We start from the raw sequence: 14377 nt of genomic DNA, 5'->3' as shown, positions 1-14377 counted from the left end.
AACTTTTTAGTACACTATTTAAAAGTTGCTATTAAGGTTATTATGCTATCACCAAATAAACTGGAGGAAATATTCCTTCTTTTCCTCTACTGGAAAATTTGATTATTGGAATTCTTTGTTATTTCACATTTTCTGCAACTTCCCTACAAAGCCATTTGGTTCTAGTGTGTTTTCTGATAGGATAACTTAAACTATTGATTTTGTATTTCATGGGTTTCTGTTTGTCTAATTGAACCAGTTTAGATAGGTTACATTTTTCTAAAAACTTTTTTTTCCCATTTCACCTAATATTTTAAATTTGTTAACAAAATTATTCAGAACATGGTTTTATCTTTTTAATCACTCTACAGTGTAATTGTATCTGTAATTGTGTCATCTCTTTCACTCCTAATATTGCCTCCTCTATTTTGTTTTATTTATTAATATGATCAGAGATCTGTGCAAGTAATTAGTCTTTTCAAATAATTGTTTTGTGGGGATTTGTTGGCCTCTCTTTTCCTATTTTATTTATTTATAATCTTTATTATGTATTCCTCACTGTTTTGGGGAAGTTTATTATGTCATTCTTTTTTTATTCTTAGGTTGGATGCCTGGTTAATTATTTTTAAATGATTCATCTTTTTGAATAAACATACTGAAGGCTATAAAGTTCCTCTAAGTACCACTTCAGCTATATTCTGCAAATTAGGTATGTGTAATTTTGTCATATAGATTGAAATATTTTATAATTTTATTATGATTTTTTCTGACTTAAAGATTATATTAAAAAATACTTTTAAATCTCCAGATTCTTTCATTCTTTACTCATCCAACCATTATTTGTCACAAAATACCAGGAACTGCTCTAGTCACTAACCATATGACAATAAATAAAGCAGAGTAAAGGTTACATGCTCCAGGAGTTTACATTCTAGTGAAGTGAGAGAGATTATAAAATAAATAATGTTTTAGATGGCATGAAATGATTTAGAGAAAAATTAAGTAGGGAAAAGGGATAAAGAATGAGTTATGAATACAGTGTTGAAGGCCTCAGTGAAAAAAGTAATATTTGTAAGGTGACTTCAGGGAGATGGAGAAAGTGTTAAAATATCTGCAGGAAGGAACCTGACAGAAGAAACAACCTGTGTACAGTTCAGAGATTGAGTTCAGTTCAGTTCAGTCGCTCAGTCGTGTCCGACTCTTTGCGACCCCATGAATCACAGCACACCAGGCCTCCCTGTCCATCACCAACTCCCGGAGTTCGATTCCCAGGTTGGGAAGATCCCCTGGAGAAGGGAAAGGCTACCCACTCCAGTATTCTGGCCTGGAGAATTCTGTGGACTGTATAATCCATGGGGTCGCAAAGAGTCGGACACGACTAAGCAAATTTTGCTCACTATTTTAGATATAATACCCTATTTCTTTTGGTATTTATTCAAGCTACTTATACATGCATACTTTATTTAGTCTCTTACACATTTTCCAACTCTTTGTCTCTCTGAGCTGCTTTCAGGAGAATTCTTATGGATCCATCTTGCATTTCTTCTTTTCTCTTAAGCTGTTTAATTTGTTGTTTAACTCACCATCAAAATTTTGATTTTAATTATTTTAGTTTTCATTTCTACAAATCTCTTGATTCTATTTTAGATCTGCATTCTTATTTTTTATTTTTCTTTATTTCTTATTTAAAATTTTAAACCTCTATTTCATGTTTTGAAATATATAAGAGTGTTAGTTTCTCAGTCATGTCCAATTCTTTGCTATCCCATGGACTGTAGCCTCCCAAGCTCCTCTGTCCATGGAATTCTCCAGGCAAGAATACTGGAGTGGGTTGCAATTCCCTTCTCTAGGGGATCTTCCTGACCCAGGGATCTAACTCAGGTCTCTTGCATTGGAGGCAGATTATTTACCATCTGAGCTACAGGGAAGCCCAATTTTGAAATATATAACCATAGTTATTCTACATTCTGGTTGTAAGAATTCCAATATTGGAATTCTTTGCACACTTGGTTCTGCCTCTTAATTATGGTAACTAGTTTCTGTGGCTTTTGTATTTTTTTTTTCTGTGATCTCATGTCCCTTAGATTGTTATTTTTGGGAATTATTTGAGGACTGGGTTACAGTTGTTTCCCCCAAGAAGGATTTTTTTTATTCTGCCAGTAATCTAGGGGTCCAGAGCCTATCTTAAAGGCTTCTCTTGAAGTTTCTGGTTATGGGAATTTGGGCTACAGACATATGTGAGGAGTGCTTTTGTTAAATATTCTCAGGGCAGATTGTATTCCCCCTCCATACAAGGTGAATGTCAACACAGACAACTTTACTTGTTGTCCCTTTGGTGTGCCAGGTTTATTTCTCATTACCATTATGTGGAACATCTGTCCTTTCTGGATCCTAGCTTTAACCTGAGAGTTGTATTAGACTCCAGCCTTGGGCAAGCCTTAGGCTCTGCTCCTGTCCCTGTGACTTTCATAGCAGCAGAGAATGCTCTGTTCAAGGTCATCAAGGTTTACAGATGCCCTGAGGATAAATCTTACCTTTATTTCTCTTACATCTTGGGAATTCTATTTTCATTTCATTTTACCTTTTTTGTCTTTTGTCTATTCTTTATTTCTTGCTAGATCAGTGGTAACATTTAAAAAAGATGTTTATATTCTATGCTACTTTTTCTTATTTTCCTTAGAAGGAATGTTCAAGGTCTCAAGTCTGTCATATTGCTTCAAATAAAAGCCGCTTCACAGATGCTCTCCTTCCCTATCTGTATATTGTTTTTCTCTTTTATGTATTTCATATGTAAATATGAAATATATAGTTTCATTTTGATCCCCTGCCAAAAGATTATATCCTACAAAGAAAGAGGTAACTGTGGTAATAAGTTTAACTTGATAATTCTTTGTAAAAATTAGAGATAAATAATATTTTAATATGTCACGGGAAAATATCCAATTATACTTTCATCTGTGTCTACTAGAAATCAGCAAAATATTAACATAGTTATTAGTATAAAATGTGGACAACCATTTTTCAAATTGATAGTCTGAAAACTAGAGGTAAAAACCACTCAGTTTATTCTCTATTTTAATGTTAGATTTCTTCTCACTTTCTCTGAATATACCAGGAAATTGACAAGTAATGTGACAGAGACATGGAGAATACACTACCCTTAACTTCTTTCTGATTTCTCCCTAGACATTAATTTCTATTTCAACAACTATGGAATACTTAAAAGCTTATGGAACTTTTTATACTTAAAAGTTTATGGAATTTGATTATCAAAAATTGGAAACTTTTAAAATACTGATGATAAGTTCCTTGACAAAGAGAAGCTTATTTTCTATTAAGAGGTTGGAGTAAAGAAAAGCAAAGTATTATCTCTATATTCAAGGATCTCACTGGGTGGTAGTTCAGCCTAACCAACATAAACATAAATTACATTGGTATAATGAATAGGCATTTATAAAAAGCATTAAGATATCACATGGGAAATATCTCTGATCTAATATCAGAGGATTGAAGTGTTGAACCATGATGTACTTTGTAGAACAATGAGAAACTGAGTAGGGGAGAAATGGTGAGAACTCACCAATTATCCCATCTATAATTTATAATCTGCTTTGTAATTAAGTTAGGCTGTAGACAGGTTCTGGTAAATGGACAATGCGTGAAAGTAGTGTAAGTCTCCACTTAGCTAAGGCAGTCAAGAGTGGGGGTGCCTCTTTCATCCTGCTTTTCCTGCTGACCTAGCCTGTGTGGTCTGGATGGTGTGGCAACAATATGGAGAAGGTCTGACCAGTCTTCATTAGACTTCACAAAAGTGAAAAAAAAATGTGTTTAGTTATGAGATATCTGGCTATAGCTGCAGGTAATGTTAATTACCAAGGTCATAGTTTGTGATCCACCAAATCAGATCCCAACAGTGGGATTTGAGAAGGAGTGGTTTATTTGGCAGGTGACACCAGGACACACCAGTGAGGAAGTAAGACGGTGAGGTGGTAGTGGTGATGTTTTAGTCACTCAGTCGTGTCTAACTCTTGCAACCCCATGGACTGAAGCCCACCAGGCTTCTCTGTCCATGGTATTCTCCAGGCAAGAATACTGGAGCAGGTTGCCATTTCCTTCTCCAGGGGATCTTTCTGACCCAGGGATCGAACCCGGGTCCCCTGCATTGCAGGCAGATTCTTTACTGACTGAGCTACAAGGGAAGCCCCAAGATGGTGAGGAGATGATCTTAATAAAAAGTTTGCTTTCAAGTATTTGCTATGGGTAGCTTGAGTTTCATCCTGCTGGAGAATTCTGAAGGACAGTATGGACTATGCATTTCAGAGTTATTCCTAAGTGATTACTAGAGGATGATGGGAGTGTGAGTTTTTATGCACCAGCTTCTGTTAGTCATTGATTAAAGTTTTCTCCTGGGAGGTGTTGATTTCCCAGCACTTTCTGCCTGACATACAGGTGATAAAATGGGCTTTGATGGTCAGAGAAAACTCTCAGTCAAAGAAATGCAGGTGGGCACAGCATGGTTTCACTTGTATGAAGGTACAATACAACATGCCATATCCTGGGAAGTGTCATGTGAGAGGCTATAAGGCATCATATAAAGCTGAAGAGATAACATGGCATCCAATCATGGAGGCTCTTCTTTGCCATATAAGGACCTTTTGTCTTTCAGTCTTGTCAGTGGTAGAAAACTGTGGATGGATTTTAAGTGTAGAAGTGATGTGGTCAGATTTGTACTCTAGACTGGTCACTCTAGATGGTATTTGGAGAATGGAATTGAAGTGGACCAATTCAGTGATTGTTATAGCTCTCCAGTGATGAGACCACAGGAGTTGAAACTATGACAATGGTAACAGAGATAATACTGATAAAAGTTAACATTATTTAGATGTCAGCCTGGTGGTGCAGTGGTAAAGAATCTGCCTGCCAAGCAGGAGATGTAAGTTCAATTACTGGGTCAAGAAGATCCCAGGAGGAAATAGCAACCCACTCCAGTATTCTTGCCTGAGGAATCCCATGGACAGAGGAGCCTGAGAGGTCCATAGGATCACAAAAGAGTCGGACACTTTAGCAACTAAACAACAACAACAAACGTGCCAAATATATAATTTTTAGTGTAATAAGTCATTTAATACAAATATCATATGAACGGAAATTATTATTATGTGCATTTTTAGGAAACCACAATGGAGAAAGCTTAAGTACTTTGTTGAAGATCAGATTTAAGAGTTAGATGAGCTTGGAATAAACCCAGGATATGTTGTTCCAGAGTTTACATTCTTAATAAGCTCAACACTGGCTGTTGATAACAAAAGAATAGATTTGTTTACATTATTTGATAAAATAAGCAAATCATGGTGATTTTTTTCTAAGGAAAAGGAAAATGTGAAGGATGACTCTAACATTTCTACCATAGGTAAAAGGTTAGATGCACATTTATAAGCAGTATTTTTAAAAGAGAAAACTCTTCATTGCACAAAATGTTGCTAAGAGACATTTAACAACAAAAACAAAAAGCTTCTGGAGTTTATTTTATCCCTATGGTTGTAATAAAAGAAATGAATCCCTGATCTACACTAATTTCTTCCAAGAAACTTGGATCCAAAGAGCTAAAATATGAAATAGTTCAATGACAGAATAGTATTTTGTTTACTGGCAATTTGGCAGGTAGAGTCTTCTGACCTAGGAAAATGGTCCTGTATGTAGGAAGGGCTTATTTTTTGTCACGATGTGAAAAGCAAACCTACCCCACTCCAGTACTTTTGCCTGGAAAATCCCATGGATGGAGGAGCCTGGTAGGCTGCAGTCCATGGGGTCGCTGAGGGTCGGACACGACCGAGCGACTTCACTTTCACTTTTCAGTTTCATGCATTGGAGAAGGAAATGGCAACCCACTCCAGTGTTCTTACCTGGAGAATCCCAGGGACAGGGGAGCCTGGTGGGCTGCCGTCTATGGGGTTGCACAGAGTCGGACACGACTGAAGTGACTTAGCAACAGCAACATGAATAAGATTAGTAGCCTTATTTGTAATGATCATTCCACACGGATTTAAATTTTAAGTATATTTCATAAAGACAAAGATGGCCACACTCCAATATTCTTTCTCTTAAGATGGCTGAAATTATATGGAATTTGATCTTAAATATTACTTTTGGTGCTACTGACAGCCAAATAATCACTATGAGTATTGTTGTGGTTCTGCTGTATAGACTGAAGGTAATTACCATTCAGTCTTTGTTTGAAAGTACATTTCCTCAGATCAGTGCTCTAAAATATATATTTCACAGGCTAGGTGAGTGCTGTAGGAGAAACTTGTTAAATGTTAGTAGGAACTACAGTTGACCCTTGAACTACACAAATTTGAACAGTCAGGGTCCACTTATACATGGATTTTTTTCAATAAGTGCACACTACAGCACTACACAATCCATCATGGTTGGTTGAATCCAGGGATACAGAACCATGAATACAGAGTGCCAACTGTAAAGGTATATGTGGATTTTGGACTGCGAGGCTAAGCACCCCTAACTCCCATGTTGTTTGAGTCAACTGTATATTCTCTTTTAAGAGAACAAATAAAATTGACAATATTCTTGTTGAACTAATCTAGTTATAATTATTTTAATTGCTGTAAAAAAAACACATAACATAAATTTACCATCCTAGCCATTTTTAAGACACAGTTCACTAGCATTAAGTATATTCACTTTATTGTGAAACAGATCTCCAGAACTTTTTCATCTTGTAAATCTCAAACTCTATGCCCATTAATCAGCAGCTCCCCTTTCCTGCTTTCCCCTGGCCCCTGGAAACCATTATTTTCTGTTTCTATGAATTTGACTACTTAGATGTTTCATTTAAGTTAAATATACAGTACTTATATTTTGGGGACTGGATTAATTCACTTAGCATTGTATCCTCAAAGTTCATCTACGTTGTAGCATGTGACAAAATTTCCTTCTTTCTAAGACTCAATAATATTCCAGTGTATGTATATACTACATTTTATTTATCTGTGTATTTCTCAACAAACATTAGGTTTCTTCCATCTCTGGGCTCCTGTGAATCATGTTGCAATGAACATTTGGGTGCAAATATATTTTTGATACCTTGCTATCAAGTCTTTTGGATATATACCTAGAAGGGAGATTTCTGAATCATATGGTAGTTATAGTTTTAATTTTTTGAGAAACCTCCATTCTGGTTTTTATGGCAGTTCCACCATTTTGCAATCCCACAACAATCTGCAAGGGTTCCATTTTCTCCACATCCTCTCCAACACATGTTATTTCTACCTTTTTGATAGTAAAGAAATATGGAGTGATATCTCATTGTGGTTTTAATTTCTATTTCCTGAATGATTAGTGATGTTTATCATCTTTTCATACTTGGCCATTTATATATGCACCTTTGCATCTGAAGATGGATAAGCTCTATACAGTCAGACAAAACAAGACCTGGAGCTAATTATGAGCTCCTTATTGCAAAATTCAGGGCTAAACTGATGAAAAAAGGGAAAACCACTAGGCCATTCAGACATGACCTAAATCAAATCCCATATGATTATACAGTGAAGGTGACAAATAGATTCAAGGGATTAGATCTCATAGAGTGCCTGAAGAACTGCAGACAGAGGTTCATAACATTATACAGGAGGCGGTAAATCATCCCAGAGAAAAAGAAATGCAAGCAGGAAAAGTGGTTGTCTGAGGAGGCTTTACAAATAGCTGAGGAAAGAAGAGAAGTGAAAGGCAGGGGAGAAATTGAAAAATATATACAACTGAATGCAGAGTTTCAGAGAATAGCAAGGAGAGATAAAAAGGCCTTCTTAAATGAACAGTGCAAAGAAATAGAAGAAAACAATAGAATGAGAAGGACTAGAGATCTCTTCAAGAAAATTAGAATTATCAAGGGACCATTTCATGCAAGAATGGGCATGATAAAGGACAGAAACAGTCAGGACCTAATAAAAGTAGAAGAGATTAAGAATACACAGAAGAACTATACAAAAAGATCCTAATGAACAGGATAACCATAATGATGTGGTCATTCACCTAGAGTGAGACATTCTGTAGTGTGAAGTCAGGTGGGCCTTAGGAAACATTACTACAAATAAAGCTAGTGGAGGTGATGAAATTCCTGCTAAGCTATTTGAAATCCTAAAAGATGACACTATTAAACTGCTGCAACTCAATATATCAGCAAATTTGGAAAACTCAACAGTGAGCACAGGACTGAAAAAGGTCACTTTTCATTCCAGTCCTAAAGAAGGGCAGTGCCAAAAAATGCCAAAACTACCATCTGGTTGTACTCATTTCAATGCTATCAAGGTTATGCTCAAAATACTTCAAACTAGACTTCAACAGTACATGAATTGAGAACTTCTGGATGTACAAGCTGGGTTTAGAAAAGGCAGAGGAACCAGAGATCAAATTGCCATCATTTGTTGAATCATAGAGAAAGCAAAGAAATTCCAGAAAAGCATCTACTTCTGCTTCATTGACTTCATGAAGGCCTTTGACTGTGGATCACAACAAACTATAGAAAATTCTGAAAGAGATGGGAATACCAGACCACCTTACCTGTCTTCTGATAAGCCTGTATGCAGGTCAAGAAGCAACAGTTAGAACCAGACATGGAACAACGGACTGGTCCAAAATTGGGAAAGGACTACAACAAGGCTATATATTGTCACCCTGTTTATTTAACTTTTATGCAGAGTACATCATGTGAAATGCCAGGTTGGGTGAATTACAAGCTAGAATCAAGATTGCCAGGAGAAACATCAACAACCTCAGACACGAAGATGATGCCATTCTAATGGCAGAGCGTGAGGAGGAACTAAAGAGTTTCTTGATGGAGGTGAAAGAGGAGAGTGAAAAAGCTGGCTTGAAACTCAACATTCGAGAAACAAAGATCATGGCATCCGGTCCCATCACTTCATGGTAAATATTAATTGAAGGGGAAAAAGTGGAAGCAGACACATATTTTATTTTCTTGGGCTCCAAAATCACTGCTGACAGCGACTGAAGCCATGAAATTAAAAGGCATTTGCTCCTTGGAAGGAAAGCTATGACAAACCTAGATGATGTATTCAAAAGCAGAGACATCACTCTGCTATTCAAAAGCAGAGACATCACTCTGCTGACAAAAGTCCGTATAGTCAAAGGTATGGACTTTTCCAGTAGTCATGTACAGATATGAGAGCTGGACCATAAAGAAGGTTGAGCGCTAAAGAATTGATGCTTTTGAATTATGGTGCTGGAGAAGACTCTTGAGAGTCTTTTGGACCACCAGGAGATCAAACCAGTTAATTCTAAAATAAATCAATCCCGAATACTCATTTGAAAGACTGATACTGAAGTTGAAGCTCCAATACTTTTGCCACCTGATGCGAAGAGCCAACTCATTGGAAAAGACCCTGATGCTGGGAAAGATTGAGGAGAAGGGAGTGGCAGAGGATGACATAGTTAGATAGCATCACTGATTCAATGGACATGAATCTGAGCAAACTCTGAGAGATAGTGAAGAACAAGGAAGTCTGGCCTGGTGCAGTCCATGGGGTTGCAAATGGTCAGACACAACTGAGCTACTGAACAACAACAACAAAATATCCCCTTTTGAGAAATATCTATTAATGTCCTGTTCCATTTTTAATTGGGTTATATTTTGTTGTCAAGTTGTAGTTCTATCTATATTCTGGATATCAATCCTTTATCAGATATATGATTTGTAAATATTTTCTCCCATTAGATGTTTCTTATTTACTCTGTTGATTGTTTCCATTGATGCACAAAGGTTTTAGATTAATGTCTATTTTTGCTCTTTTTGTTTGTGCTTTTTGTATCATATTCAAGAACTCATTGCCAAGTCTAATGTCATGAAGCTTCCCAATGTTTTCTTCTAGTTTTATAATTATAAGTCTTATGTTTAGTTCTATAATCTACTTTGATTCAACTTTTGTATATAGTGTAAGAAAAAGGTCCGTTTTCCATTTTTGAATGTGGATATCCATTACCCAACACCATTTGTTGAAGAGACTGTCTTTTCCCCATTGAGTGGTCTTAGCACCCTGGCTGAAGATCATTTGATAATGTATGTGGAGGTTGATACTGGGATCTTTGTTCTAGTCTATTGGTCTATTTGTCCGTCTTTATGACAGTATCATGCTGCTGGTTTTATTACTGTAGATTTGTAATATGTTTGGAAATTAGGAAGTATAATGCCTACAAATTTGTTCTTCTTTCTTAAGGTTGTTTGGTTATTTAGGTTCCACTGAGATTCCATCAGAATTTTAGGATATTTTTCTATTTCTGTGAAATAAATATTGTTGAGATTTGTATAGAAATTGCATTGAATAGGAAAATCACTTCAGACCTTATGGACATTTTAACAATATTAAATCTTCCAGTCCATGAACACAGAGTGTCTTTCATTTATTTGTGTCTTCTTTACTTCCTTTCAGCAGTGTTTTGTAATTTTCAATGTACAAATCTTTCATATCCCTGTTTAGGTTTATTCCTAGGTATTTCATTCCTTTTGATGATATTGTAAATGAAATTGTTTTCTTTATTTCATTTTCAAATTATTCTTTATAGTATACAGAAATGAAACTCAGTTGTTTGTGTTGATTTTGTATCTTGCTACTTTGTTGAATTCATTTATTCTAAGTTTTTTGTGGAATCTCAAGGGCTTTGTACGTAAAAGACCATGTCATCAGCAAATAGTAGATATACTGAGCTTGAAATGTCTAATTGCCTGAGGTCCTGATACCATAGCATTGGCTGTAAAAATTTATCAATCAATTGATGGGTTTTTTTTTTCTATTGCATTATCCAGGGAAATAAGTACTTTGAGATTTAATTTCAATGACTCAGAACTGACATCAGACTGTATCCAAATAGAAATGATGTGTCATTTCTATTTACTGATTCTAATTACTGACATTTCTATTTACTGATGCTTTTGCATCAATAAATAGAACTGAAGTTCAAGTTCTGTATCCCCAAGGATTATTTTTTACAGCACTCTGTGTAGAAAAACATTGCATAGTATGAAAGAAAATGTCATCACTGTTTCAGAAAGATATTTTTTAAGACTTTATAAATGAGATTAATGGTTAGCCAAGAGCAGTTTCATCTCACATTTAAGAAAACAATGTTTTGTCTATAGAATTATTTTAATCCCCACAACACAGCCATAGAAATGGCCATTGTCACTCCCCTTTACTAAGCTAAAGTGTGTTAAATTTTTAAGTATTCATTTGAGCTTATTTTTCCTAGTCTTTTCTACTTATAGAAGAGTTACAAACATTCCTAGCTTGTGAGTCTTTTTGAAACTTCCACCAGTAGAAAGCAGAGTCATTGTTTTCATGTAAATTTTAGGAAACTGGTATAATTTATCCAGAAAACAGTCTACTGACTATAAAAATAAATATGTAAGCAACGATTTGCAGATTATGAGCCAACCATCCATTGAATTCCACAGGCAGTCAACAAAGAACACCTGCCTGAGAAGCACAGCAGGAAAATAGGCAGCAGGTGCCACACCCCTGGTATTTGCTTAGAGTAAAACAATCTCTGGCTCCATTGAGGCAGAAAGAGGGTGTTCTTTCTTGAAGCTGTTATTTTTCTGTTCTCTGTAAATGCAGAATTATATCCATAGTTTATTTATAAAAGGATTAAGAATATCTCCACATTTCTTAACTGACACATTTTGAATACCTATCAGTGTTTCAAATTTACTAAAATTGCTGCTTATCTAATTCCTGGCTGACTGATTACTTGTGAAACTTTATTTTCAGTCATTTAAGCTTTCAGTGTATCTTGGAAAATCATAATAAAAAGAAGGCAATATTTACAGGACAATAGAATTTGAATTCAAAATGACCATTTCAAGCCATGACTCTTCTCTAACTACCTGTAAGATCCTGACTTAACATCACAGTTTATTTCTTATTTGCAAAGTAGGTTTGCTGTGATTATTAAACACATATGGCTCAAGATATAATTGCTGAATGTATGAAAGTGAAAGTTGCTCAGTGGTATCTGACTGTTTGTAACCCCATGGACAATAGCCTGCCAGGTTCTTCTGTCCATGGAATTCTCCAGGAATTCTACTGGAGTGGGTAGCCCTTCCCTTCTCCAGGGGATCTTCCCAACCCTGGATTGGTAGCCCTTCCCTTCTCCAGGGGATCTTCCCAACCCTGGATTGGTAGCCCTTCCCTTCTCCAGGGGATCTTCCCAACCCTGGATTGGTAGCCATTCCCTTCTCCAGGGGATCGTTCCAACACAGGGATCGAAACCAGGTTTTCTGCATTATAGGTGGATACTTTACCAACTTTACCAACTTTCTATTTCTATGCATTGGACTAGGAGATATACCTAGGAAAGACCACCAGGAAAGCCCAAGAATACCCGAGTAGGTAGCCTATTCCTTCTCCAAGGGATCTTCCCAACCCAGGAATCAAACCAAAGTCTCCTGCATGGCAGGCGGATTCTTTACCAGCTGAGCTACCAGGAAAGCCCTAGCAAGTATATGAATATGTTGAAAGTATGGTAGGTGCTGCTGCTGCTACTGCTAAGTTGCTTTAGTTGTGTCCAACTCTGTGTGATCCCATAGACGGCATCCCACCAGGCTCCGCCATCCCTGGGATTCTCCAGGCGAGAACACTGGAGTGGGTTGCCATTTCCTTCTCCAATGCATGAAAGTGAAAAGTGAAAGTGAAGTTGCTCAGTCGTGTCCGACCTTCAGCAACCCTATGGACTGAAGCCTTCCAGGCTCCTCCATCCATGGGATTTTCCAGGCAAGAGTACTGGAGTGGGGTGCCATTGCCTTCTCCTTGTTAGGTGCTATTTTATGCTAAAAATACTTCAGGAATACCAAGATATAATATTTGATTTGAAGTGTTCCTTAAGGATCACCTATCACAATCATATATTTAGCTGGTGAAGAAATTGAGTGAATTGTTGGCAATTATGAAATTACTGGTGGCAGAATTAAAGTATGTATCTAGATTTCCTAATGTTCAAATTTTCATAGACATTTTTAAATTCTAGTTCTTAAAGATAATTTTATTGCATAAAAAAGGAAAAGAAATTGTTGAAAGCAGTTCCTGACTACTCATGGCAATTTATTAGTTGTGATATTATTTTCGTGAATAAATAATCCAATAAATAAACATTACAGTAACTCTGGATGTTAGTTTTAGCATGGGATAAAATGACCAGATGGTTCATTTCAATGTAAAAATACTATCCTTGCTTATTTTAAAACTTTTCAGAATCTAAAATAAAGTACTTTCTTCTGATTTAGGAGAGAAAAACACAGTAAAAGTGCAACTGTTGAGAGTGGGCAGGACTGTGCTGGGGTAAGGTTGATATTACAATGTCACAGAATTTTATCTTGTAACAAACAGGGGATGGATCCATCCTGATTTTCCATTGAAAAAGTAAATCCAAGCAATAAAATAAAAGAAAATATTTCGTATTATTTTGAAAAGTAATGATTTTTGTATTGCTTTATCAAGTATATATACTTGCTCATATTGATTATAAATTCAAAGCATACATGTATGTATGTATTTCACTTTGCCTCATTTAGATCATAGACTGGTACTGGTTGCTCCAGTACTATCCTTAAACTAGGTGCCATTCATATTACTGAGCATATTACACATGCTAAGCTAATTTACCTTTAGAGTTATCCAATGGGATATGTATCATCTTCACTTTTGGTTGAAGAAGTTGAGGCTCATAGTAGTTAAGATGTTTATTGATACTATGGAATCAAAGTTTTGTTTTCTTTTTGAAAATATTGGGTTGTAATTCTGTGAGGTCAGTGTGCCTCATTTAGGCCACAGGATAGTCTAGCAGAAACCTCACACTAACTCCCACAGGGAGGGTCATGGATTGGAGAAGAATAAGGATTGATGTTCAGCCAGTAAGAACCAATTGAGCTAAAATGACTGAGTGTTTTGTTTAATCTTTTGGCTACACCCCACAGCTTGTGGGATGTGAGATCTTACTTCCCCAACCGGGGGTTGAATTTGCACCCCTTGCACTGGAAGGCAGAGTCAACCACTGAACCACTAGTTGAGGCTGAGTTCATTTACATTTAGAGTTGCCCAATGGAATATGTATCATCTTCAGTTTTGGTTGAAGTCCACCAGGGAAGTCCCCTAAAATGACTGTTAACATTTGGAAAGATTTCTCTCCTACATGCCTTGCTCCAGCCTGTCTGACATCACTTTACCTAGGAATTCATAGATTTCTCCACAAACCAGTATTCTGCCCTACATCGCAAAAGGTTGCTGTATCCTGCTGAGGGCTTTGCCCAACAGCAAAGAAGTGAGGGTGGGGAATTGGCTATCACCTGCTTTCTCATTCCATTGGTCAAATCTAC

At 36.5% G+C, this 14377-nt stretch overlaps 1 long non-coding RNA gene across 1 annotated transcript in view; it reads left to right on the top strand.

The window, feature by feature from the left end:
- Positions 1-14377, top strand: part of LOC133243504 (uncharacterized) — a 46789-nt gene that overhangs the window by 22530 nt on the left and 9882 nt on the right. The window contains exon 2 of the long non-coding RNA XR_009735100.1: positions 582-688. This is a non-coding gene — a long non-coding RNA (uncharacterized LOC133243504). The remainder of the gene's footprint in view (positions 1-581; positions 689-14377) is intronic.

This window comes from Bos javanicus, chromosome X, assembly GCF_032452875.1.
Source record: "Bos javanicus breed banteng chromosome X, ARS-OSU_banteng_1.0, whole genome shotgun sequence".
In the NCBI taxonomy this organism is placed as follows: Eukaryota; Metazoa; Chordata; class Mammalia; order Artiodactyla; family Bovidae; genus Bos; species Bos javanicus.
The sequence above is the reverse complement of the archived record's forward strand: the minus strand, read 5'-3'. Positions and strand labels throughout refer to the sequence as shown.